Here is a 26,156-nt window from a genome sequence, read left to right on the forward strand (position 1 = left end):
GGGAGTGAGATACGTAAGCGCCCTTCTTGGGTTCGGTGATATTTTTTTTTTTAAAAACAGAGGTTTTGAAAAAGTGTTTAACTCTAATACATTTGTTGTTGTTTTTGTTGAGTCAATTTAAGGTGGTTGGTTTGTGGCATTCTGGCTGGTCCTTCGCATCACACCAAATCCAAAGGGTTAGTTGTGTCCAACAAATATATAACAGATTATTTGTTTTAGAAATTTTAAGTTATTGACTATTGTATTTTATAATATTTTTTGTGTAATTTTCAAATGCTTAGATGAAATTAATTATGAGCGATATAATAAAGTTACGAGTGAAAAAGCAAAGCAGACAGGTCTTAATGATTCACAACAAGTAATTAGAAGTGATATAGCACAGTTACTATAAAAAAATACTTGCAAAAAAATTTAATGGTCATAATAATTAATTAGGAGTAACATAGTAAAATTACGATTGAAATAGCGGAGCAGACATGTTTAATTAGAATTGATATAACAAAATTACTATACAAAAATACTTGAGTTATGCAGCTGAAGCAGACATATCATAAATATCTATTTTATTTTTTTATTAAATAGTATTAATTTTCTAATACATAAATAAAGTTATAATAATTAATTTGAGATGATATAATAAAATTACGAAGGAATCAACTTATTAAGTAGGCAGAAAGAGCAGACATATTGACGAAGACCCGCTTCTCCTTCCCATTCCCTCTTATAAGACATAAAAAAATTTCCATCTGATAGCGTGTAAGAAAATTATTTCTATCTTTGTGCAATAATCTTTGATTTTCATTTATCATCTAAACTAGACATAAAGAGTCCGCGCTTATACTATATTTTTGTGATACATATAAATTTTAGAGAGTCAATCATATTTTTTATGTGGTTTTTAAAGATTTTAAACTGTTGATTATAATGATATATAATACTTTTTTCTAATAGATTTTAGATAATATATGTTATTCTCACCGTTTCAATTTATGTTACACTGATAAAATTCTGAGAGTTAACCGAACTTTTTATATAATTTTAAGATTTTTGTCTGATTTTTAAATATTTTAAATTGTTAATTATTGTGATTTATAATACTTTCATATGACTTTCCGCTAAGATATGTACTCTATCTGTTCCAATTTATGAGACACTGATGGAATTAATAGAGAAAATCGAATAGTTTGTACATAATTTTTCACATTTTCAGTTTTTAATTATTGTGATTTATAATACTTGCTATTAATTAATTTTCAAATAATATATGTTACTCCCTCTGTCTTATGTAATTATGATAGTATTTGGAGAATAAATCAAATTTTTTATATGTCGTTAAATATTTAAATTGTTAATTATTGTGATTTATAATATTTTTTACATTATTTCTAAATAATATATGTTACTTCGTCTATCTCAATTTATGTGGTAGTGATAGAGTTTTGAGAGTCAAACAAATTTTATATGTTTTTCAATTTTTTTAAAACCATTAATTATTGCAATTTAAAGTAATTTTATATAACTTTTAAATACATATGTAATTAAAATATAAGATAAATAATTTTTTTTTTTTAAAAAAAAATGAAAGAGAAAAGCGAGCCGGACCACCTTCACCTGCTTTCTACCGCTCATTTAATTTTAGGACAATATACACACTGAAAAATTTGACATAAAAATCCATCAATTTTCATAATTTACATTTTCTTGTTAAGGTCTAGTTTGACCTCTGACAAACGTTTACGTTAATGGACAGAGTATTTGTTTAATCCTTAATTATGTTCGTATTATCCAATAATGCAGAAGAAATATTTAGTTTTCTACAAAAGTTTCTTTAACAAGAGCGATATAATATATTGATATGTTATTCTAGTTGAACCTATCGATCCTCACCAACTGTATATAGAATGAGCTTAGTAACTCTTTCTAAAAACAAAGAACTAAAGTAACTTAAGTTACTCCTTATGAGTTTAATTAATTTATAGTATAAGATCAATGTAAAATATTTATATCATCACATCATTTTTGCCCATTATAACAAATAATCTATCTCTTCAAATATGCAATTATGTCAAAGTAGGTGTCCTAATCAAATTTTATAAGTTATGTAAGATCCAAAATAGGAAAAAATTTTCTCTTAAGTAATTTCATATATCGTTATCATTGATAGAAATAATTATACACATGTTACTACAACCATATTATAAAAATACAAACTAATAATAATCCAAACTAGGCATGAGGAAGCGTGTGCATCTTCTTCTGTATGAATAGACATGACAAGTCTTTCAAATATATGTATATACTTTTCTTGCCCGAAATAAAACTGCATGCAGAGTTCAATTTTGCTTTCTAAATCTAGTACTCACTTTGTTTCAATTTGTGTGACAAAACTTAAATTTTAGCCTTTTAGAGATTTAAAACTACATATATGTAGAATGCACTAAAATGTGATTTAATTTTGTTATCTTAATTTTAATTCACGTGGAAAGTTAGAATTAAAAATATATAAAAAAAAAAAAAATATTTTTTAAAACAGACTAAAAAGTGAAATAAGATAAAAAATAGTGTGAGTGAAATAAACTTCTTGGAGAATTCTATAACGGCATTGGAAATGTTTTATGAATAAAGTAGGTGAAAACATTTGTATTATTCTATACCACGGGGTCTTGGGGTTTGTAACTAAGCTCCCTTAAGTTCACCCGAGCCTAAGGGTGTCAAACGGGCAGGTTTTTAGCCGGCTTGAATCGGCCCACATAATTAAATCGATCTGATTTGACTCAGTTTGGTAAGTCCAAGGGCTTTAGGGGTCCGGATCTCGGTTCGGTTGAGTTTTTTATTTGGGCCCGGTTAACCCGGCTCAGACCCAACTCAATTTGGGCCCGTCGGTTAACTCAGCCCGATTAAGATTTTTTTTTCTTTTTTCTTGAAAATTCAGAATTTCACAAACTGAAATTACAAACTTCGTTTTAATACATTATTAATTTACTATCAAGTATTATTAATTTATTATTTTAAGTAGCATATGTTTTATACTTTTATATAATGTAGTATATATATTGAATGGTATATATATATGTGTGTATATCTTCTAAATATAAAGTAGTATATATTTAACGTATACATGTGCATATGTTTTATAAATTAGTGTATATATATATATATATATATAAATATTGTAGTATATATTTTATTTAAACTAGTACATATATATTGAATGGTGTATATATCTTCTATAGACGTATATATTTAACGTATCCAAGTGTATATGTTTTACAAATTAGTATATAACTATACAAATATATTATAGTATATTTCATTTGAAGTATTACATATACATAGAATAGAGTTTATATATGTGAATGGATCTTCTAAAGACGTGCATATTTAACGTATACGTGTCTATATATTTTATAAATTAGTATATAACTATACAAATATATATTGTAATGTATATATATTGTAGTATATCTCATTTAAAGTATTACATATACATAGAATAGAGTGTATATATGTGAATAGATCTTCTATAGACGTGTATATTTAACTTATACATGTGTATATGTTTCATAAATTAGTATATAACTATGCAAATATATATTGTAATGTATATATATTATCGTATATTTGATTTAAAGTATTACATATACATAGAATAGATTGTATATATGTGAATAGATCTTCTATAGACGTGTGTATTTAACGTATACATGTGTATATGTTTTATAAATTAGTATATAACTATACAAATATATATTGTAATGTTTATATATCATAGTATATTTGATTTAAAGTATTACACATACATAGAATAGATTGTATATATGTGAATAGATCTTCTATAGACGTGTATATTTAACGCATACATGTGTATATGTTTTATAAATTAGTATATAACTATACAAATATATATTGTAATGTTTATATATTATAGTATATTTGATTTAAAGTATTACATATACATAGAATAGAGTGTATATATGTGAATAGATCTTCTATAGACGTGTATATTTAACGTAAACATGTGTATATGTTTTATAAATTAGTATATAACTATACAAATATATATTGTAATGTTTATATACTATAGTATATTTCATTTAAAGTATTACATATACATAGAATAGAGTGTATATATGTGAATGGATCTTCTATAGACGTGTATATTTAACGTATACATGTGTATATATTTTTTAAATTAGTATATAACTATACAAATATATATTGTAATGTATATATACTGTAGTATATCTCATTTAAAGTATTACATATACATAGAATAGAGTGTATATATGTGAATAGATCTTCTATAATTATATATATTTAACGTATACATGTGTATATATTTTATAAATTAGTATATAACTATACAAATATATATTGTAATGTATATATATTGTAGTATATTTCATTTAAAGTATTACATATATATAGAATAGAGTGTATATATGTGAATAGATCTTCTATAGACGTGTATATTTAACGTATACATGTGTATATATTTTATAAATTAGTATATAACTATACAAATATATATTGTAATGTTTATATATTATAGTATATTTGATTTAAAGTATTACATATACATAGAATAGAGTGTATATATGTGAATAGATCTTCTATAGACGTGTATATTTAACGTAAACATGTGTATATGTTTTATAAATTAGTATATAACTATACAAATATATATTGTAATGTTTATATACTATAGTATATTTCATTTAAAGTATTACATATACATAGAATAGAGTTTATATATGTGAATGGATCTACTATAGACGTGCATATTTAACGTATACGTGTCTATATATTTTATAAATTAGTATATAATTATACAAATATATATTGTAATGTATATATATTGTAGTATATCTCGTTTAAAGTATTACATATACATAGAATAAAGTGTATATATGTGAATGGATCTTCTATAGACGTGTATATTTAACGTATACATGTGTATATATTTTTTAAATTAGTATATAACTATACAAATATATATTTTAATGTTTATATATTATAGTATATTTCATGTAAAGTATTATATACATAGATTAGAGTGTATATATGTGAATAGATCTTTTATAGACGTGTATATTTAAGGTATACATGTGTATATATATAATTATATATATATATATGTATATATATATATATATATATGTAACTCTATTGTAGTATATTTTATTTAAAGTTTAAAGTTTAAAGTTTAAAGTAGTACATATATATTTGGATGGTGCATATATATGTGTAATTGTGTATATGTGTATATATTTTTTAAATTCTAATGTAGTATATACTATATATATAGTGTATATATATTGTTTAACGCATTTATAATGTATATAGGTGGGTATATATAATGTATATTGAATTGTTTTTTTTTTATATTTTTGACCGGGTTTGACCAGGTTTAGGTAGGTTTGACCGGGTTGGGTTAAGTGGGCCGGGTTAGGGTGGTTTTTAATTTTTTTGACTGTTGGGCCCGGCCCGGCCCACATAGACCCCAACCCGGCCCCGGCCCATCCCTCAACCCGGTTAAATAACGCGGGCCGATTCCGGGTTGGCCCGGCCCGGCCCAGCCCACTTGACAGCCATACCCTAGCCAAAGCTATAAATAGAAGTTCTTTGTTTCCATTTTCTCCATCATCAAGATTTGCAACGACAAATAATCGATATGACTACTTTAAAGAAGTTAACAATCTTTCACTTCCTCTCAATTTGCCTTTCATCATCATGGGCCAACAACACTCATGATGATTTTCTTGAATGTCTTTCCCACAAAATTATGAACTCAAACTCAATATCACAAGTCATTCACACTCCTAATAATTCAGCTTATTCCACTATTTATAACTCTTTTTCAGAGAATCTTAGGATAACCTCCGACTTCAAACCATCTATTATTTTCACTCCTAATGATGAATCTCAATTCCAGACAGCTATACATTGCTCCAAGAAACATGCCCTATAGATCAGAATTCGAGGCGGTGGACATGACTATGAGGGATTTTCATACATTTCTGAAACCCCCTTTGTCATTATTGATCTTAGGAACCTAAGATCAATCTCCATTGACACTAAGACAAGACTGCTTGGATTCAAGATGGAGCTACCATAGGGGAAGTTTATTATAGAATCGCGGAGAAAAGTAAAACATTAGCCTTTGTTGGTGGGGTTTGCCCTACCGATGGTGTTGGTGGACACTTTAATGGTGGTAGCTATGGCATGATGTCACGAAAATTGGGTACAGCTGCTGATAATATCATTGATACTAAGCTAATCAATGCCAATGGACGGATCCATGATCGAGAATCAATGGGTGAGGATCTCTTTTGGGCTATTAGAGGAGGTGGAGGGACTAGTTTCGGTATCATTATCTCATGAAAGGTGAAATTACTCGACATTCCAGAAAAGGTGACAGTATTCAATGTGACACGAAACTTGGAACAAAATGCAACTCAACTAGTCTACAAATGGCAACATATCACGCACAAAGTTGATGATAATCTTCTCCTCAGGCTCTTCCTGTGGAGTAGTCAATCTCTAGTCAGACGTGGACAAAGGACTGTCCATGCCATTTTCACTACAAAGTTTGTTAGAGGAGTGGATGAACCCCTTCCCAAAATGTAAAAGAGCTTCCCGGAGCTAGGAGTAGTGAAAGAAGATTGCATTGATATGAGTTGGATCGAATCTATATTCTTCTTTGCTGGTTTCCCTAGGGGCACACCACTTGAGTTGTTACTAATAAATTGGAATATCACCACTAATCTAATCTCATTCTTCAAAGGGAAATCAGATTATGTCTAATGTCCAATTTCTATAAACGGTCTTGAAGGTATATGGAAACTATTCAACCAAGTAGGCAAAAATGCAGCCAAATTACAGTTTAGTCCCTATGGAGGAGAGTTGAGTGAATTCTCAGAATCTGAAACACCTTTCCCTAATAGAGATGGAATAATATTCATGATCCATTATGCGGTGATATGGGGGAAGATGAAAGATTCTGAAAAAATATATATCTTGTGTAGACACCTAATTTTGTCCCTCCCAAGTCCAATTTTATTCATTTTAGCTCACCTTACCACACACCCTCATCCATGTGATAATCCCTTCTCAAAATAACAAAACAATAACCTCTAACTAATTTTATCTTATCCTAATAACCTACTCAATAAAAATAAAACACCTCACCACCCCACACCCTATACACTTGTGACCCTTCCCCACCACGTCACATCTTTCTTCGCCTTACCAAAATGATATACACAAATAGAGGGACCCATAGGGAGCATCATCCACAGAAGACAACATATACAATATACACCATCACAGAAAAGGGGGATACACATAAAAGGAGCAGGGACTCCATTTTTTTTCTTGGGGCTTCTTCTCCATACGATACACACACACAAAAATCAATCTTCTCACAGTACACTAAATCACACTCACACACGCACACAGTGAGAGTAAATCGGGTGTCAAATTAAAAAATATGAGAGAGCTGATCGAAGAATTAAAAAAAACCGACGAAAATTGAGAGTTGATCGGAGATTGAGAAAGGGATTACTACAGAAACATGAGAGAGAGAGGTTAAAATCATGAGGTTCAAAAATAGAAGCAGTGAGAGATTGAGGAAGGTGTGCAGGATACGACCGGCATCGAAGCTTTTCGGCGACGACGTTGCCGGAATCCATTACCGTACGTCGGTTAAACCATCAGTGACCCAAAAATCATCCTTCTCACCATTAAAAGTCAGAACCAGTAATTGAAATTAGCTGAAATTGAAATTTGGTGTGATTTTTTGTGGAGATTCAGATTGACTCCTGTGGGATTTTGATACAGTTCTTTTCCCGGTTCTTTTTATAATTTCTGTCTCGGTTGAGTTAATATTCTTCTTCAATTCTGTTTGGGGTCGATTCAATTCTGTTTGGGGTCGATTCTGGATTCAAATTTGTTCGAAAAATTTACGATATCAAGTTGGATCTTTTATCGTGATTGAGGTACAGTTCGAGACTATCGGGAGTGGATTCTGAAAAACATAAATCTTGTGTAGACACTTAATTTTTTCCCTTCCAAGTCCAATTTTATTCATTTTTACCTCACTTTATCGTACACCCTCACCCATGTGATTATACCCCACAAAAATATAAAAATTAACAACCCTTAACAACATTCCTAACAAATTTTAGCCTATTCTAACCACTCCAACAAAACATAACAAACCTATCCTTATCCCAACCCCTACCCTACCTACCCTACCTATCCTTGTCCACAAAGAAAAAAAAAGATAAACATACATACTATAAAAAAGGACCCATATCATGATCACATTCTCACATTCATCCCTCACATATACACTCCATATAAGGAATACAGAAAAAGGACGGATAGAGAATATATTAGGCACAACTTTCATTTTCCATATACACAAAAAACGCACAGCAATTTCACGAACACACAGATCACTCCTCCACCATCACTCTCACAGACACACACCAACATATTGACAAAACAGAGAAGGGAGAAACGAAAAGAGATCAATCGAGGGAGATAGAGTAAGAGAGGTGAATATAAGGAGAGGGTGAGGTTATTCCGGTGAAAACCTCACCGGATTGTCACCGGAAAAGCACTATCAGTCACCCTCTTTCATTGCACATCGCCGGAAAACACAAACCAGTAGCAAAAATCCTCATTGAAATCAGTTCTATTTTTGGATTGATTTTTGTAATATTTTCACATCCAGCTGGTTTATTCTGTTGTTATTTTGTTTTGGTCTCATCGGTCATCAGTCTTCGCTATTGATTTGAGAATTCAAATCCTATTCATCTTAATTTTCTTTATCGCGATCAGTTTTCACGTTTTAAATTTTGATACCAAGTTTGGAGTTAGATTTCGTCGCTATGGAGGTTCTCTATTCGGGGTTTAAAGTTTGGATTTCTTCAACCAGTTATTATCAACAAAAATCAATTATTGAGGTCCAATTCAATCTTTTCTCCCTTTAATTTTTATGTAATCATGAATGATTTGTGTGTTTCTATGCTTGAATCTTGATTGTGTATTGATGGATTTAGGATTCGAACGTTGAAAACTTGAATTGGTAATCGAAGCATGTGTTAATCACGGGTTAATGATTCGGGGGATCGAAATTTGATAAAAGATGAATAAATTAGTTGTTTTGATTCATTGTTTTGTTACTTTGCGTTTAATTGTCAATTACTCAATAGTATCATAATAGGTCGAACAGGATAGACAAATGTAGGTTCGGGTAGGCAAATTTAGAACTTGTGGATTGTTGAATGTTGGAAATATTTGTTGAATGGTTTTATTTTATGAATTTGGATCAAATGTATTCATTCGCCAAGGAATGCCCCGAGGTTACACTTGTATTTATTCATCGGAGAATTCCCCGATGTATCATATACTCGGAGGACGTCCGTGATGAAGACCCGAAGCATCGGGTAACGCATTGGAGCTTATTTTACGATTAGTGTAGGTTAGCGTAGGTTTACTTTTCAATGTTTTTTTTATTTTGGGTTGTAATAATCAGACTGGACACTATAATTTGGGATTTATTTTGTTTGTTTATTTGATTGATTGTTTTGTGTGGTTTATACATTCATAGTGTCAAATTAATCGATATGCTCCACTAAGCGACCGTGGTCGAACCATGGGATCGATGGGTGCCTAACATCTTTCCCTCGGTCAATAGAATTTCTTAGTCAGAATCTCTATTCGTAGATTAGTTTTAGAGTCAAACCATTTTGAAAAGGGATTTCCAAAGGTGACTTGGCATACCTGATTTATGTCAAGTGGCGACTCTGAATTTTGATTGTTCAAAGTCTTTTTCGAAACAAATCTTCATTTTGTCACTTTAATAATAAAACCCTTTCAAAACTTAAAACGTAATCTTTTCTTGGTTAAAAAAGAGGAGTGACAGTTTTGGCGACTCTGCTGGGGATCCTTTTCAGAATTCGAGCTTATTTTTGGATTTATATCGGCTTATTTTTGACATTATGAGTGTATAGACATTGTTTGTGTTATTGTTTGTATTTGTTTGTCGTTGTTGAGTGCCTACGTGCTACGTGTTTACAATTTTTCTCTTATGTGTTATCGCTTTATATCTGACATCATTTGCATAACCCAAGTCAATTCTTTCTGTAACAAGTTCTGTAGTACGCGTTGTGTACACGACCTATAGTTGAGTCACCCTTATATTTAGGAGGGGGAGTCATCGGCTGGTATGGAGTGGGTGGAAAGCTAGTGCAGCCACTTTTGACCATACGCTCCCCCGAACAGCCTTGTTAGTAAACCTCAGCATAGGTCAACCTTTAGGTCATGCTTATTTGCATCATACTGAGATCTAGCAGGACCCACTTGGTTCTTTGCAGGAGACTCACCTTTAAGGCATCTCTACGTGCTAAATGTTGTATTTTTTAGGGTAATGTGGTCATTTGACAGACTGATTGGTAAAAGCATGAGTTGGAAGCAAAGTGTGTAGGCGAGAAATTGTTGAAAAAAAAGAACGAAAGAAAAGAGTGAAAAAAGAGTTTTGGTAGTTTTTAGGGTTCTTTATGGCTGTTGTTTTTTCACAATTTCAAAAAAAATTATTTTTTTTACTTTTTGCACTCATTTCCCAAAAAATCAAAAACGTTAAAAGATTTTCCTTTTATTTCTTTAGTAAGTATTCACAATTCAAAAACTCCCAAAATATTTTTTCCTTTCAATAGGAGCTTTGTACATTTTTATATAACGAAAATATCAGAAAGATTTTTTCTTTCATAGTAGTTGGTCTTAGTTTCCAATTAAAAATCCAAAAAAGATTTATCGTCACTTTTCATCGTCTGTCTGTGGTCGTGCCTCTCAAGTCAGGGTTCAGTTCATTATTTAATTCTAAATTGTCCAATCTGACTGAACTACGCACTCCTGATTCTCCTCTTTCGGGATGTGAGCTACGTAAGCAGCCTATTGTTGGTTCGGGGATCTTATTTCAAAAATTCAAAAATATTTTCTTCACTCTTCATTTAGAGTAGATGTCATATACATCTTTAAAAGAAAACCACAAAAGACTTTCCTTTAATAGGTTCAAATTTTATTTTCGTATGAAATTTAAAATCGAAAATCCTAAAAGATTCTTCTTTGGTATTCATAGGTTTCATTTTGTATAGGGATGTTAAACCTGAAAAAAGCAAAAAAAAAATATTTTCTTCAATTCTTTTGATAATTTGTTTTTTCTTTTCTTTTTAAAGTTTCAACAAAAAGAAAAAAAAAAGGAGGAAAAAGAATTAATTGGCCATTTTAGCAAGACTTTACGAACTATGCACACCTGATTCTCCTCTTTCGGGGGTGAGATACGTAGAAGCCTCTCTTGGGTTCAGTGACATTTCCAAAAAGAGAAAAAAGTTTTTTAAAAAAATGTTGAATTCTAACGCATTTGCTATCTCTTGTTCAGTTAGTTTAAGGTGGTTGGTTTGTGGCATTTTGGTTGGTCCTCCATATTGCACCAAGTCACAAAGAAAGTTATGGACAACAAGGATATCGAGTTTATTGTCACTGATCAGATAGAGAGTTCGGGCAATGAGAATTTAAGAGTAATGAAGAAATTTAAAAATTAAGACAACAAATGATAGAAATGCATCGAGTTTGGGCTAATGGGTTTCCACCTCCTCCATTTCCCTCTGATAATCTGGAATATATTTCTAGCTTGCCTCCAGTGTCACATACACAGTTTCCTATTTTTGTTGACACACCACAACATGCATCAGGACCTGCTTCGGGGTAACACTATCCAAACACTTTCAATATTCGTTTCCTCACTCCTCAACACAAAGCTACCACATGCTCGACTCCACCCACTGTTTATGTTTTTGCAGCACCACCCCCACCCGAAGCTCCTACTTTTGAGGTTTATCCACAAGTTGTGCCTCTCCACTCTGCGAGAGAGCCTATATTGAATATTTTTGCTGATCAACATCATGCTATTGAGCCCACATTTAAGTCGACTAATCCTTATGGCTATACTCACCCGCCTTAATTTTCTCTTAACACTGAGAATCCTATTATAACAGAAGAACAAGAGGAAATGACCAAAAAATTGAGAAGTTTGGAACTGGCTATAAAAGACCTCCAGGGACTTGGGCGGTACAAAAGTGTCTCATATAAAGATCTGCACATGTTTCCAGGGGTTCATCTTCCTTTTGGTTTTAAAATGTCGAAGTTTGAGAAGTATGATGGAAATGGCGACCTTGTAGCACATTTGAGACGTTATTGCAACCAACTAAGGGGTGCTGGGGGGAAAGAAGAACTACTCATGGCATATTTCGGTGAGAGTCTTTCAGGCCTAGCTTCAGAATGGTTTGTTAACCAAGATATCGACAAGTGGATTAGTTGGGATAACCTAGCTAATGAATTTGTGCAACAATTCCAATACAATGTGGAGTTGATTCTTGACGAGAAATCCCTAACTAACATAAAGAAAAAAAGTACTGAGACTTTCAGAGAGTATGCGATTAGATGGCATGAACAAGCTGCTAGGGTGAAACCGTCAATGAAAAAAGTAATATAGTGGAGTTATTTATTCAAGCACAGGATGAAACATATTATCAACACTTGTTACCTGCATTAAGCAAACCATTTATTAAGATCCTCAAAATGGGGGAGATGATAGAGGATGGAATTAAGACCGGCCGCATTATAAGTGTTGTAACATTGAAAACGACTACTCAAGCAATTCAAAAAGGTTTGGAAAGTGTCGGAGGGAATAAGTATGAGGAAGATGCATCTGCCATTGTAGTTGGAAAACAAGAACGGGCAAGAGGACCACACCATCGTTACCTACCGGCTCAAACCCAAGCTTATGCCCAAGCTCCACAAAATCACTCCCAAAATCTATTATACTCCATTCCTTCACTGCCATATCTAGTATACAATGCACAACCATATGTTCAATCCCCTTCTTACCCACAATGAAGTTCACCAACTCCTCAGAGTCATCCTCAAACTCCATACGAAGCCCTTATGGGCCAGATTTTTGGTCCAAGCCAAATAATGAAACGAGGCAGAAGTCTAGGGATAGCTTCACACCAATTGGAGAGTCATATGCCAGTTTATTCCAGAGATTGGTATTGTAGGGCAGATTACTCCTCTCCTTGGGTATGCTCCTGACCCACATTCAAGAAGTTTTGATCCTAATGTACGATGTGCATATCATTTTGATGTTCAGGGTTACAGTATTGAAGATTGTCGTGCTTTGAAAACAAAAATTGAAAAGATGATTCAAGATAAATCAATTATGGTGCAGAACATTGACAGTGAGGAAAGTTCTAGTCATGCTGATATGCAAACCAGTGGCTAAGATGTCAGGCTAATAAATTGAGAAGTCACTTCTCTTCTTACTAAGAAGAGGTCTGGTAGCCTATTTTGTTTTATTTTTTGTTATCCGAATTATTTCAGGGTTGTAGTTTGTGATCTATCTTGTTTTGTCCTTTTCTCGTTATGTTCAAATCCTTCTATCTTTCATTTTAATTAAATGAAGTGTCCCTTTTTCCTTTGTATTTTAAATTTATGTTGTTTGTTTGTTTTCTTTACATAGTACATTTTATGTTGATTCTAGTGTTATGACGTGCTAGCAGAATTTTCATCCAGATCTTAAAATCTAGTTTAAGCATAAGCATAGAGTCAAAGGATTAATGTTAGAAAAAGAAAGTATCTGAGGACATAGGTAGAGTGTTGAGATATTTGGTGACAAGTTGAAGCCTTATTTGAAAAATTAACGCAACTATTTTGAGAATCGCAAGAATAACTTGGTCATTAATTGAAAGATATGTCTCAATTAGGTCAAATAGTGAATGTGTGGTCCTACATAAAAAAAACAAAAAAATCAGCTCCACGAAAGCATGAGTCATTCGATGTGAGGATTACACAACAAGGGTGGAGTTTACGGAAGAAGTAGTGACGCACAGACTCAGTCAAAGTTGATGTTGTAAGAGATGTCACAATGATTTTCATCTTTCACTTTCACTTGCATGCTATCTACTAGTATTTTCAAGGATTGATATGACGAATTTATTTTATTCTGTTATCCAAACATAGTGTCATCCTTTGTTTACCCCATTTGAGCTTTAGTCCTATTTTCTTTCATACCCCTCTTTTGGAATCAAGATATAGTCAACAAAACTCAAAAGAAAAGTGTTGAGCAAAAGAATAGAGACAGAAAGTTTCAAAAAAAAGAGAAAAAATGTGTCCAAAAAGAAAAAAAGAGTATTAAGAAAAATAAAGTCAGGAAAATCAGAAAGAAGAAAAAAGTCAAAAGAAAAAAAGAAATCAGAATCAAGCAAAACAAGCCGCCAAAACTATGCGTGACCTAATTCTCCTCTTTCGAGGGTGAGATACGTAGGCTGCCCTACTCAGGGCTCGGTCCAACCAAATAAATAGTTTATAGTCACCTAGCCAAAGAAACTGGGGCATGGGTTAATCCTCATTATTTGAGTCGATTCCAAAAGTTGTAAGTCCTACCCCACTTCAAGTGTCGTTTGAGCCTCATGTCATCCTTTCTTTCTAACCCTATTCAAATTCCAAGGTACAACCAAAGAAAGACCTTCAGATCAATCTTTAAGAATGTTAAGGATAAGCATGCAAGGGATATGATGACGCATTTTGGGAACTACTTGTCTTCCTCAGCATAAGGAATCAAGAGAGAAATAAAAATGAGAGAGTCTTATTAGTGAAAACCCTCACGGGAACCATAAGGCGATGGTAATTTGAGAGAGATAAAAATGAGAAAGTCTTATCGATGAAAACCCTCACGGGCACTGTAAGACTACTATGAGTTGAGAAAAATGAAAATAAGAGTCTCATTGGTGAAAAACCCTCACAGACACCATAAGACAATGGTGAACTGAGAAAAACAGAATGAGAGAGGCTTATTGGTAAAAACCATACGAGGTGTCACTAGCCGAGTGAGGTCTTAAAGGAAATTGACCTAAAGAAACAACTCAGTTTCATGGCCATTAACTCAACAACAATTGGTAGAAAGTTTGGATGGAAAGATAAGGTAGCTTAATCCAAAATGCATGGCATAATCATTAGAGTTGACTGTTATTTCTAGATTATTTTTCATTTCTTTGTTTCAAATTGGGACATTCATTGTCTTTTCTTTCTTCTTTTGTTTTTATTTTGTTTTCTTGAGTTAGTTGTCAAAATAAAAGTCATCGTCATTTTTCTCTTGTCTTTGAGTGAAGTACATATCAAAACAAGTGAGAAAAGATTTAAAAACTGGCTACCAGCTTCTTCAATTGCGCAAAGCAAGACAAAAGGCCAACACATGAAAGAGGCACGATTGTGAGACAAAATAAGACATGCAGAAATTTTTGTCAACTGACAAGTCTGGCAACTCACGGAAATACCAAGGTTCAAAGGGTTTATCTGAGAAGAACGACAAAGCAGAGATACTATGTTTGTTTCAGAGTTACTCTTGATAATCTGCGTTTGGTCAATTATGCAGCAAGTCAATGACATATGCTAATGGTTGGAAGCAAGGTTAAATGTGATAAGGAAAAGAGCAATTGCCACGAAAGCTAAAACCATAAACCAGCCACCATGTTTTTAAACTCACAAGTTTTCTTTGTATGAAAAAGGAACACATGTTATATTTAGATCAAGAATTTCAAAGCCTAGACATCAAAGGCCGTAGTATTCTCATTTCTACAAATGCAAAAGGTAATGTTGTTGCACAGGTCTGGTAATCAAAAACCACTGTGAAGCTCATAATCTAATATCTTGAGGAGATGTATTTCCTTGTTGTAGATACCTAATTTTGTCCCTCTCAAGTTAAATTTTATTTATTTTAGGTCACCTTACCACACACCCTCATCCATGTGATAATCCATCCACAAAATAACAAAACAATAACCTTTAACTAATTTTATCTTATCCTAATAACCTACCCAATCAAAATAAAACACCTCACCACCCCACACCCCTATACCCATGTGACCCTTCCCCACCAACTCAAATCTTTCTTTGCCTTACCCAAATGATATACACAAATAGAGTGACCCACAGGGAACATCATCCACAGAAGATAATATATATAATATTCACCATTACAAAAAAGGGGGATAAGCATAAAAGAAGCAGGGACTTCATTTTTTTTCTTGGGGCTTCTTCTCCAGATGATACACACACAGAGAAATCAATCTTCTCATAGTACACTAAATTGCACTCACACACGCACACAGTAAAAGTAAATCGGATGTGAAATTAAAAAATGAGAGGGAGCTGATTGGAGAAATGAAAAACACCGATGGAAATTGAGAGTTGATCGGAGATTAAAAGAGGTATTAACGCAGCAACAAGAGAGAAAGAGTAAAATCGTGAGGTTCAAAAATAAAAACAGTGAGATATTGAGGAAGGTGTGCAGGATCCGGCTGTCATCGAAGCTTTTCAGCGACGATGTCGTCGAAATCCGTTACCACACGTTGGTTAAACCATCACTGACCCAAAAATCATCCTTCTCGCCATTAAAAGTTAGAACCAGTAACTAAAATTAACTGAAATCAACATTTGGTGTGATTTTTCGTTGAGATTCGGATTGACTCCAGTGGGATTTCGATACAGTTCTTTTCTTTTTTTTTTTTTATAATTTCTGTCTCGGTTAAGTTAATATTCTTCTTCAATTCTGTTTGGGATTGATTCAATTCTGTTTGGGGTCGATTCTATATTCAAATTTGTTCGAAGAATTTGCGATATCAAGTTAGATCTTTTGTCGTGATTGAGGTACGGTTCGAGGCTATCGGGAGTGGATTTCTTTATTCTATCAAGCAATATTTTTCAAAAGTTCCGAAGTGAGGTCTATTTCTCATCTCTTTTTTTGGGTAATTTTAAGTTTTGATGTTTTGTGTGGCGAATTGATAATGAGTTAATCTGTGATTGTTTGATTTCGTGATGTTTGAATCATGAATATTGGTTGATGTTGAATTCGGATTATGAAAGTGAATTGATAATCGAAGCATGTGTTAATCATTGATTGAGAATGAATTTGGGGCGGAACTAGAAATTGATAAAAAGGGTGAATTTAAATTAATGTTGGTTTCGTTGTTTTTTTGTTTGATGCGGAATTAATATCGAATTTGTGAATTCTATGGTATCATGATAGGTCGAATTGAATAGCCAAAATATTTAGGTTCGGGTAGGCAAAATTTAGGAGTGATGTGTTGATTGAATGCTTTGAATGTTTAAATGTGTGTTTTGAACGTTCTTCTAGTAATCTTATTTAATTCAGATATATTCATTTGGCCGGGAAATGCCCCAAGGTATTTGTGTTTATTTGCTGGGGAATGCCCCGAGGTATCTTGTACCCGAAGGACGTTCGTGATGAAAGCCCGAGGCATCGGGTGGCGCCTTAGTCTAGGACTAGTTTAGCATAGGATTTATATTTTTTGTATTTTTTTTATTTTGGACTGTATAATGGGACTAAACACTAAATTTTGGATTGTTTTGTTTTGTTTGCTTGATTGATCTTTTTCGCGTGCTTTGTGTGATTTATACATTCATACTGTCAAGTTAGCCGATATGCTCCACCAAGCGACCATGGTCAAACCATGGGATCGAGGGGTGCCTAACACCTTCCCCTCAGTCAACAGAATTCCTTAGCCGGAATCTCTATTCGCAGATCAGTTTAAAAGAGTCAAATCATTTTTAAAAAGGATTTTTCAAAGGTGACTTGGCACACCGAATTATTCCGAGTGGAGACTCTGAGTTTAAATGTAAATAATCCTTTTTCGAAACAAATTTTCATTTTTGTCACTTAATAATAGAAACCCTTTTGAAACTTAACAATTAGCTTTTTCTTGATTAAAAAAGAGGTGTGACATCTCTGGCGACTCTGCTGGGGATCCTTGTTAGAATTCAAGCATATTTTGGTGTTATATCGACTTAGTTTTGACATTATGAGTGTATAGACATTGTTTGTGTTATTGTTTTATTTGTTTATCGTTGTTGAGTGCCTACGTGCTATGTGTTTACAATTTTTCTCTTATGTGCTACCGCTTTATATCTGGCATCATTTGCATAACCCGAGTCAATTCTTTCTGCAACAAGTTCTATAATACACGTTGTGTACACGACCTATAGTTGAGTCACCTTTATTTTTAGGAGAGGGAGCCGTCGGCTGGTATGGAATGGGTGGAAAGCTAGCGCAGCCACTATTGACCATACGCTCCCCCGAACAGCCTTGTTAGTGAATCCCAGCGTAGGTCAGCCTTTAGGTCATGCTTATTTGCATCATATTGAGATCTAGCAGGACCCACGTGGCCCTTTGTAGGAGACTCACCTCTAATGCATCCCTACGTGCTAAATGTTGCATCTTTGAGGGTAACGAGATTATTTGACAGACTGATTTGGACAAAAGCATGAGTTAGAAGCAAAGTGTGTAGGCAAAAAATTGTTGAAAAAAAAGGAAGAAAAAAAGAGAGTGAAAAAGAAGAAGAGATTTGGTAGTTTTTAGGGTTCTTTATGGCTTTTCACAATTCAAAAAAAATGATTTTTAACTTTTTGACTCATTTTCCAAAAAATCAAAAATATTAAAAAGATTTTCCTTTTATTTCTTTAGTAAGTATTCATAATTCGAAAACTCCAAAAATATTTTTTCCTTTCAATAGGAGCTTTGTACATTTTTATATAACGAAAATATCAGAAAGATTGTTTCTTTCATAGTTGTTGGTGTTAGTTTCTAATTAAAAATCCAAAAAGATTTTATTCATCTGTCTTTAGTCGTGTCTCTCAATTCGGGGTTTAGTTTGTCATTTAATCCTTAATTGTCCAATCTAAATAAACTACGAACCCCTGATTCTCCTCTTTCGGGATGTGAGATACTTAGGCAACCTATTGTTGGTTTGGGTATCTTATTTCAAAAATCTAAAAATATTTTTTTCACTCTTCATTTAGAGTAGATGTCATATGCATCTTTAAAAGAAAACCACAAAAGATTTTCCTTTAATAGGTTCAAATTTTATTTTCGTATGAAATTCAAAATCAAAAATTCTAAAAGATTCTTCGTTGGTAATCATAAGTTTCATTTTGTATAGGGATGTTAAACCTGAAAAAAAAAAGATTTTCGTCAATTCTTTTGATAATTTGTTATTTTCTTTTCTTTTTAAAGTTTCAACAAAAATAAAGAAAAAGGAAAAAGAGTTTAATTGGCCATTTTGGCAAGACTGACAGAACTACGCATGACCTGATTCTCCTCTCTTGGAGGTGAGATATGTAAGCTTCCCTACTAAGGGCTCGGTCCAACCAAATAAATAATTTAGAGTCACCTAGCCAAAGAAACTGGGGCATGAGTTAATCCTCATTGTTTGAGTCAATTCCAAAAGTTGTAGGTCCTACCCCACTTCAAGTGTCATTTGAGCCTCATGTCATCCTTTCTTTGTAATCCTATCCAAAAGCCAAGTTACAACCAAAGAAAGACCTTCAGATCAATCTTTGAGAATATTAAGGCTAAGCATGCAAGGGATATGATGACGCATTTTGGGATCTACTTGTCTTCCTCAGCATAAGAAATCTGGAGAGAAATAAAAATGAGAGAGTCTTGTTGGTGAAAACTCTCACGAGCACATATGGCAATGGTAATTTGAGAGAGATAAAAATGAGAGTCTTATCAGTGAAAACCCTCACGGGCACTGTAACACGACTGTGAGATGAGAAAAACAAAAATAAGAGTCTCAGTGATGACAAACCCTCACGGACACCATAAGAAAATGGTGAGCTGAGAGAACAAAGCGAGAGAGTATCAATGGTGAAAAAGCCTCACAAACACCATAAGACAATGGTGAATTGAGAAAAAGAAAATGAGAGAGGTTTGTTGGCGAAAGCCCTTCAAGGTATCACTAGCCGAATAGGGTCTTAAATGCAATTGACCTAAGGAAGCAACTCTGTTTCATGGCCATTAACTCAACAACAATTGGTAGAAATTTTGAATAGAAAGATAAGGCAGCTTAATCCAAAATGCATGGCATAATCATTAGAGTTGACTATCATTTCTAGATAAATTTTTCATTTCTTTATTTTAAATGAGGACATTCATTGTCTTTTCTTTTTTCCTTTTATTTTTATTTTGTTTTCTTAAGTCAGTTGTCTAAATAAAAGTCATTGTCATTTTTCTGTTGTCTTTGAGTCAAGTCCATATCAAAATAAGTAACAAAAGATTGTAAAACTGGTTACCAGCTTCTTCAATTGCGCAAAGCAAGATAAAAGGGTCAGCACATGAAAAGATATGATTGTGAGCCGAAATAAGGCATGCAAAAATTTTGTCAACAGACAAGTTAGGGGACTCATAAAAATATCAAGGTTCAAAGGGTTTATTTGAGAAGCATGGCAAAGCAGAGATACTGTGTTTGTTTTAGAGTCACTCTTAATAATCTGAGCTCGGATCAATGATGCAGCAAGTCAGTGACGCATGCTAATGGTTGAAAGAAAGATTAAATGTGATAGGGGCAAGAACGATTGTTGCGAAAGCTAAAGCCACAAACCAGCCACCATGTTTTTAAACTAACAAGTTTTATTTGTATGAAACAGGAATACATATTACCTTCAAATCAAGGATTTCAAAGCCTAAACATCAAAAGTTGCAATGCCTCACTTCCACAAATGCAGGAGACAATATTGTCGCACAGGCTTGGTAATCAAAAGCATGGTAAAACTCATCATCCAATATCTCTAGGAGACACACTTCCTTGATTGGATAATTCAAGAGACATTTGTAAGGAGATGGACTTCCTTGTTTGGGTAATTCAAGTGACATTTGTAAGGAGACGCATTTCCTTGTTTGGGTAATTCCAGCAACATTTGTGAGGAGATGCACTTCCTTATTTGAGTAATTTCAGAAACATTTGTGAGGAAACACACTTTCTTGTTGGGTAATTCAAGCGACATTTGTAAGGAGACGTACTTCCTAATTTGGTAATTCAAGCAACATTTGGAAGGAGACACACTTCCTTATTTGGTAATTCAAGCAACATTTGTAAGGAGACGCACTTCCTTGTTTGGTAATTCAAGCGGTATTTGTAAGGAAACGCACTTTCTTGTTTGGTAATTCAAGAGGTATTTGTAAGGAGACACACTTCCTTGATTGGGCAATTCAAGCAACATTTGTAAGGAGACGCACTTTTTTTTTGGTAATTCAAGAGGTATTTGTAAGGAGACGCACTTCCTTGTTTAGTAATTCAAGCGGTATTTGTAAGGAGACGCACTTTCTTGTTTGGAAAATTCAATCAACATTTGTAAGGAGACGCACTTCCTTGTTTGGTAATTCAAGCGGTATTTGTAAGGAGACGCACTTTCTTGTTTGGGAAATTCAATCAACATTTGTAAGGAGATGCACTTCCTTTGTTTTGGTAATTCAAAAGGCATTGGTAAGGAGATGCACTTCCTTATTTTGGTAATTCAAGAGGCATTGGTAAGAAGACATACTTTCTTATTTTGGTAATTCAAGTGGTATTGGTAAGGAGACACACTTTCTTGGTTTAGTATTGGTTTAGTAATTCAAGCGGCATTGGTAAGGAGACACACTTTCTTATTTTAGTAATTCAAGCGGCATTGGTAAGGAGACGTAATTCCTTGTTTGGATAATTCAAGAGACATTTGTAAGGATACACACTTTCTTGTTTGGGTAATTCAAGCAACATTTGTGAGGAGACGTACTTCCTTATTTTGGTAATTCAAGAGGCATTGGTAAGGAGATGCACTTTCTTGTTTTGGTAATTTAAGAGACATTTGTAAGGAGACACACTTCCTTGTTTGAGCAATTCAAGCAACATTTGTGAGGGGACGTACTTCCCTACTTTGGTAATTCAAGAGGCATTGGTAAGGAGACGCACTTCCTTGTTTTGGTAATTCAAGAGGCATTGGGAAACACACTTCCTTGTTTGGGTAATTCAAGCAGCATTGATAAGGAGACACACTTCCTTTGTTTTGGTAATTTAAGAGGCATTGGTAAGGAGATACACATCCTTATTTTGGTAATTCAAGAGGCATTGGTAAGAAGACGCACTTTCTTATTTTGGTAATTCAAGCAGCATTGGTAAGGAGACACACTTTCTTGGTTTGGTAATTTAAGTGGTATTGGTAAGGAGACGTACTTACTTGTTTTGGTAATTCAAGAGACATTGGTAAGGAGACGCAATTCCTTGTTTAGATAATTCAAGAGACATTTGTAAGGAAACACACTTCCTTGTTTGAAAAATTCAAGTAGCATTTGTGAGTAGACGTACTTCCTTATTTTGGTAATTCAAGAGGCATTGGTAAGGAGACACACTTCCTTGTTTTGGTAATTCAAGAGGCATTGGTAAGGAAACTTACTTCCTTATTTGGGTAATTCAAGCAGCATTGATAAGGAGACACACTTCCTTTATTTTTGTAATTCAAGAGGCATTGGTAAGGAGACATGCTTCCTTATTTTGATAATTCAAGAGGCATTGGTAAGAAGATGCACTTTTTTATTTTTGTAATTCAAATGACTTTGGTAAGGAGACGCACTTTCTTGGTTTGGTAATTCAAGCAGCATTGGTAAGGAGACGCACTTTCTTATTTTTGTAATTCAAGCGACATTGGTAAGGAAACACAATCCCTTGTTTTGGTAATTTAAGAGGCATTGGTAAGGGAGACACACTTTTTTGGTTTTGTAATTCAAGCAACATTGGTAAGGAGACGCACTTCCCTAGTTTGGTAATTCAAGTGGCATTGGTAAGGAGACACACTTTCTTGTTTTGGTAATTCATAAAGCATTGGTAAGGAGACGCACTTTCTTGTTTTGTTAATTCAAGAGACATTGTAAGGAGATGAACTTTCTTGGTTTGGTAATTCAAGCATCATTGGTAAGGATACGCACTTCCCTGGTTTCGTAATTCAAGCGGCATTGGTAAGGAGACACACTTTCTTGTTTAATAATTCAAGAGACATTTGTAAGGAGACGCACTTCCTTGTTTTGGTAATTCAAACAGTATTGGTAAGGAGACACACTTCCTCGTTTTGGAAATTCAAGTGGTATTTGAGTCCACCTGAAGAACAGGGCGAATAGTTGAAAAGTCAAGCAATAATTTGAAGAAGCTGAAAGTCAAGCAACAAAGTAAAGAAGTTGAAATTCAAGCAACAAGGTGAAGAAATTGAAAGTCAACAAGTTGAAAAATAGCAAGTCAAGAGCCTCCTGGAGAACAGGGTGAAGAAATTGAAAGTCAGGCAACAAGTTGAAGAAATCGCAAGTCAGGAGCCCGCCTGAAAAATAGGGTGATCAAACTCAAGTCAAGAGTCCAAAAGAAGATGCATAGATAGGACTTTTGTAATTTTATTTATGTTTTAACTTGTAATTTTTGTTTTTGATGTAATGACAGAGCCGCAGATCGGAACCTCGACAGAGCTCGCTCGACTCTCCAACTCAGTATAGTCCCTCTTCTTTCAGCACTTGGAAAAACTTGTGACTTGATTCCCTCATAACTAGGGATGAATATGATGTCAAAAGTCAAGGCTTGGTTTCCCTCCTTTCTTCTGTTTCATTCTTTTTGAATAATGGTCGGAATAAAATTTTGTCTCGTTGTCTACATCTTTGTCTGAAAACACTTCATGCTCACATTCAAAGGGGGCATGTTGTAGACAGCTAATTTTGTCTCTTCCAAGTTCAATTTTATTCATTTTTACCTCACTTTATCGTACACCCTCACCCATGTGATTATACCCCACAAAAATATGAAAATTAACAACCCTTAACAACATCCCTAACAAATTTTATCTTATTCTAACCAATCCAACAAAAAATAACCAACCTATCTTTATCCCACCCCCTACCCTACCTACTCACGTGACCCCCTCCTCACATTTCTTATCCACAAAGAAAAAAAAAAGATAAACATACATACTACAAAAAAGAGGACCCACATCATGATCACATTCTCACATTCATCCCTCACATATACACTCCACATAAGGAATACAGAAAAAGGACGGATAGAGAATATATTAGGCACAACTTTTATTTTCCATATACATAAAAAATGCACAGCAATTCCACGGACACACAGATTACTCCTCCACCATCACTCTCACAGACACACACTAACATATTGACGAAATAGAGAAGGGAGAAACGAAAAGAGATCAATCCAGGGAGATAGAGTAAGATAGGTGAATTTAAGGAGAGGTGACGTTATTCCGGTGAAAACCTCACCGAAATTGTCACTGGAAAAGCACTGTCAGTCGCCCTCTTTCGTTGTACGTCGTTGAAAAACACAAACCAGTAGCAAAAATCCTTGTTGAAATCAGTTCTATTTTTGGATTGATTTTTGTGATATTTTCACATCCAGCTGGTTTATTCTGTTGTTATTTTGTTTTGGTCTCATCAGTCATCAGTCTTCGCTACTGATCTGAGAATTCAAATTCCGTTCATCGCAATCATTTTTCGCATTTTAAATTTTGATACCAAGTTCGGAGTTGGATTTCGTCGCTGTGGAGGTTCTCTATTTGGGGTTTCGAGTTCGAATTTCTTCAACCTGTTATTATCAACGAAAATCAATCATTCAGGTCCAATTATATCTTCTCTCCCTTTAATTTTTACGTAATCATAAATGATTTGTGTGTTTGGTATGCTTGAATCTTGATTGTGTATTGGTGGATATTGGATTTGAACGTTGAAAACTTGAATTGGTAATCGAAGCATGTGTTAATCACGGGTTAATGGATTCGGGGGATCGGAATTTGATAAAAGATGAATAAATTAATTGTTTTGATTCATTGTTTTGTTACTTCGCGTCTAATTGTCAATTCCTCGATAGTATCATAATAGGTCGAACAGGATAGGTAAATGTTGATTCGGGTCGGCAAATTTAGAACTTGTGGATTGTTGAATGTTGGAAATGTTTGTTGAATGGTTTTATTTTATGAATTTGGATCAATTGTATTCATTCACCGGGGAATGCCCCGAGGTCACACTTGTATTTATTCACCGGGAAATGCCCCGACGTATCATGTACTTGGAGGACGTCCGTGATGAAGACCCAAAGCATCGGGTAAGACATTGGAGCATAGTTTAGGATTAGTGTAGGTTAGCGTAGGTTTACTTTTCAATATTTTTTTAATTTCGGGTTGTAATAATCGGACTGGACACTATAATTTTGGATTTGTTTTGTTTGATTGATTATTTTGTGTGTGTTTTGTGGTCTATACATTCATAGTGTCAAATTAGTTGATATGCTCCACCAAGAGATTGTGGTCGAACCACGAAATCGAGGAGTGCCTAACACCTTCCCATCAGTCAACAGAATTCCTTAATTGGAATCTTTGTTTACAGATCAGTTTTAGAGTCAAACCGTTTTGAAAAGGGATTTCCAAAGGTGACTAGGCACACCCGATTTATGTCAAGTGGCGACTCTGAGTTTTGATTGTTAAAAGTCCTTTTCGAAACAAATCTTCATTTTGTCACTTTAGTAATAAAACTCTTTTGAAACTTAAAACGTAATCTTTTGGAGTCGAAAAAAGGGGTGTGACATCTTGGATTCGAAAACTTTATGGATACATGGCTAGGTATGTGTCCAAATCTCCTAGAGCTGCATATTTCAACTATAGAGATCTTGATTTGGGAGTGAACAACAAAGGAAACACAAGCTATGCACAAGCAAGAATTTGGGGAGAGAAATATTTTAAGAACAACTTTGATAGATTGGTGCAAGTGAAGACTAAATTTGATCCAACAAATTTCTTTAGGAATAAACAAAGTATTCCTCCTCTAGTGTCTAAAGCTTAGTGGTAATTTATGCTCTCTACAAATTAAAGCCATCACTCATTATCTCAAAATAAGGCTTTTCGTATAGTTCTTTTACGTATATACTACTACTATAGTACTGAAAATTGTTTGATTTATGAATATTTTTCAAGTGATTAGTTTTCTATTAAATGTTATTCATAACTTTTGGGTCGTTTGATAGCTGGCTAGAATTAGACAAGTAATAGTTATGCGATTATTAGTTTTTTCATCTTCTATTGCGCGTAAGAATACACAAATTCTATCATAACTTATGCATTTATTAATTATGCGGGTTTCTAAATCGCAAGCCAAGCATCGTATTCATTTTATATATCAATAACTAATTAATTACCTCCTAATTAGCTATCCAACA

General features: G+C 33.8%; 1 pseudogene; it reads left to right on the top strand.

The window, feature by feature from the left end:
• Positions 1–5,518: 5,518 nt before the first annotated feature.
• Positions 5,519–25,813, top strand: LOC107861118 (annotated as a pseudogene).
• Positions 25,814–26,156: the final 343 nt, after the last annotated feature.

The sequence above is a fragment of the Capsicum annuum genome, chromosome 2, assembly GCF_002878395.1.
Source record: "Capsicum annuum cultivar UCD-10X-F1 chromosome 2, UCD10Xv1.1, whole genome shotgun sequence".
Taxonomy (NCBI): domain Eukaryota; kingdom Viridiplantae; phylum Streptophyta; class Magnoliopsida; order Solanales; family Solanaceae; genus Capsicum; species Capsicum annuum.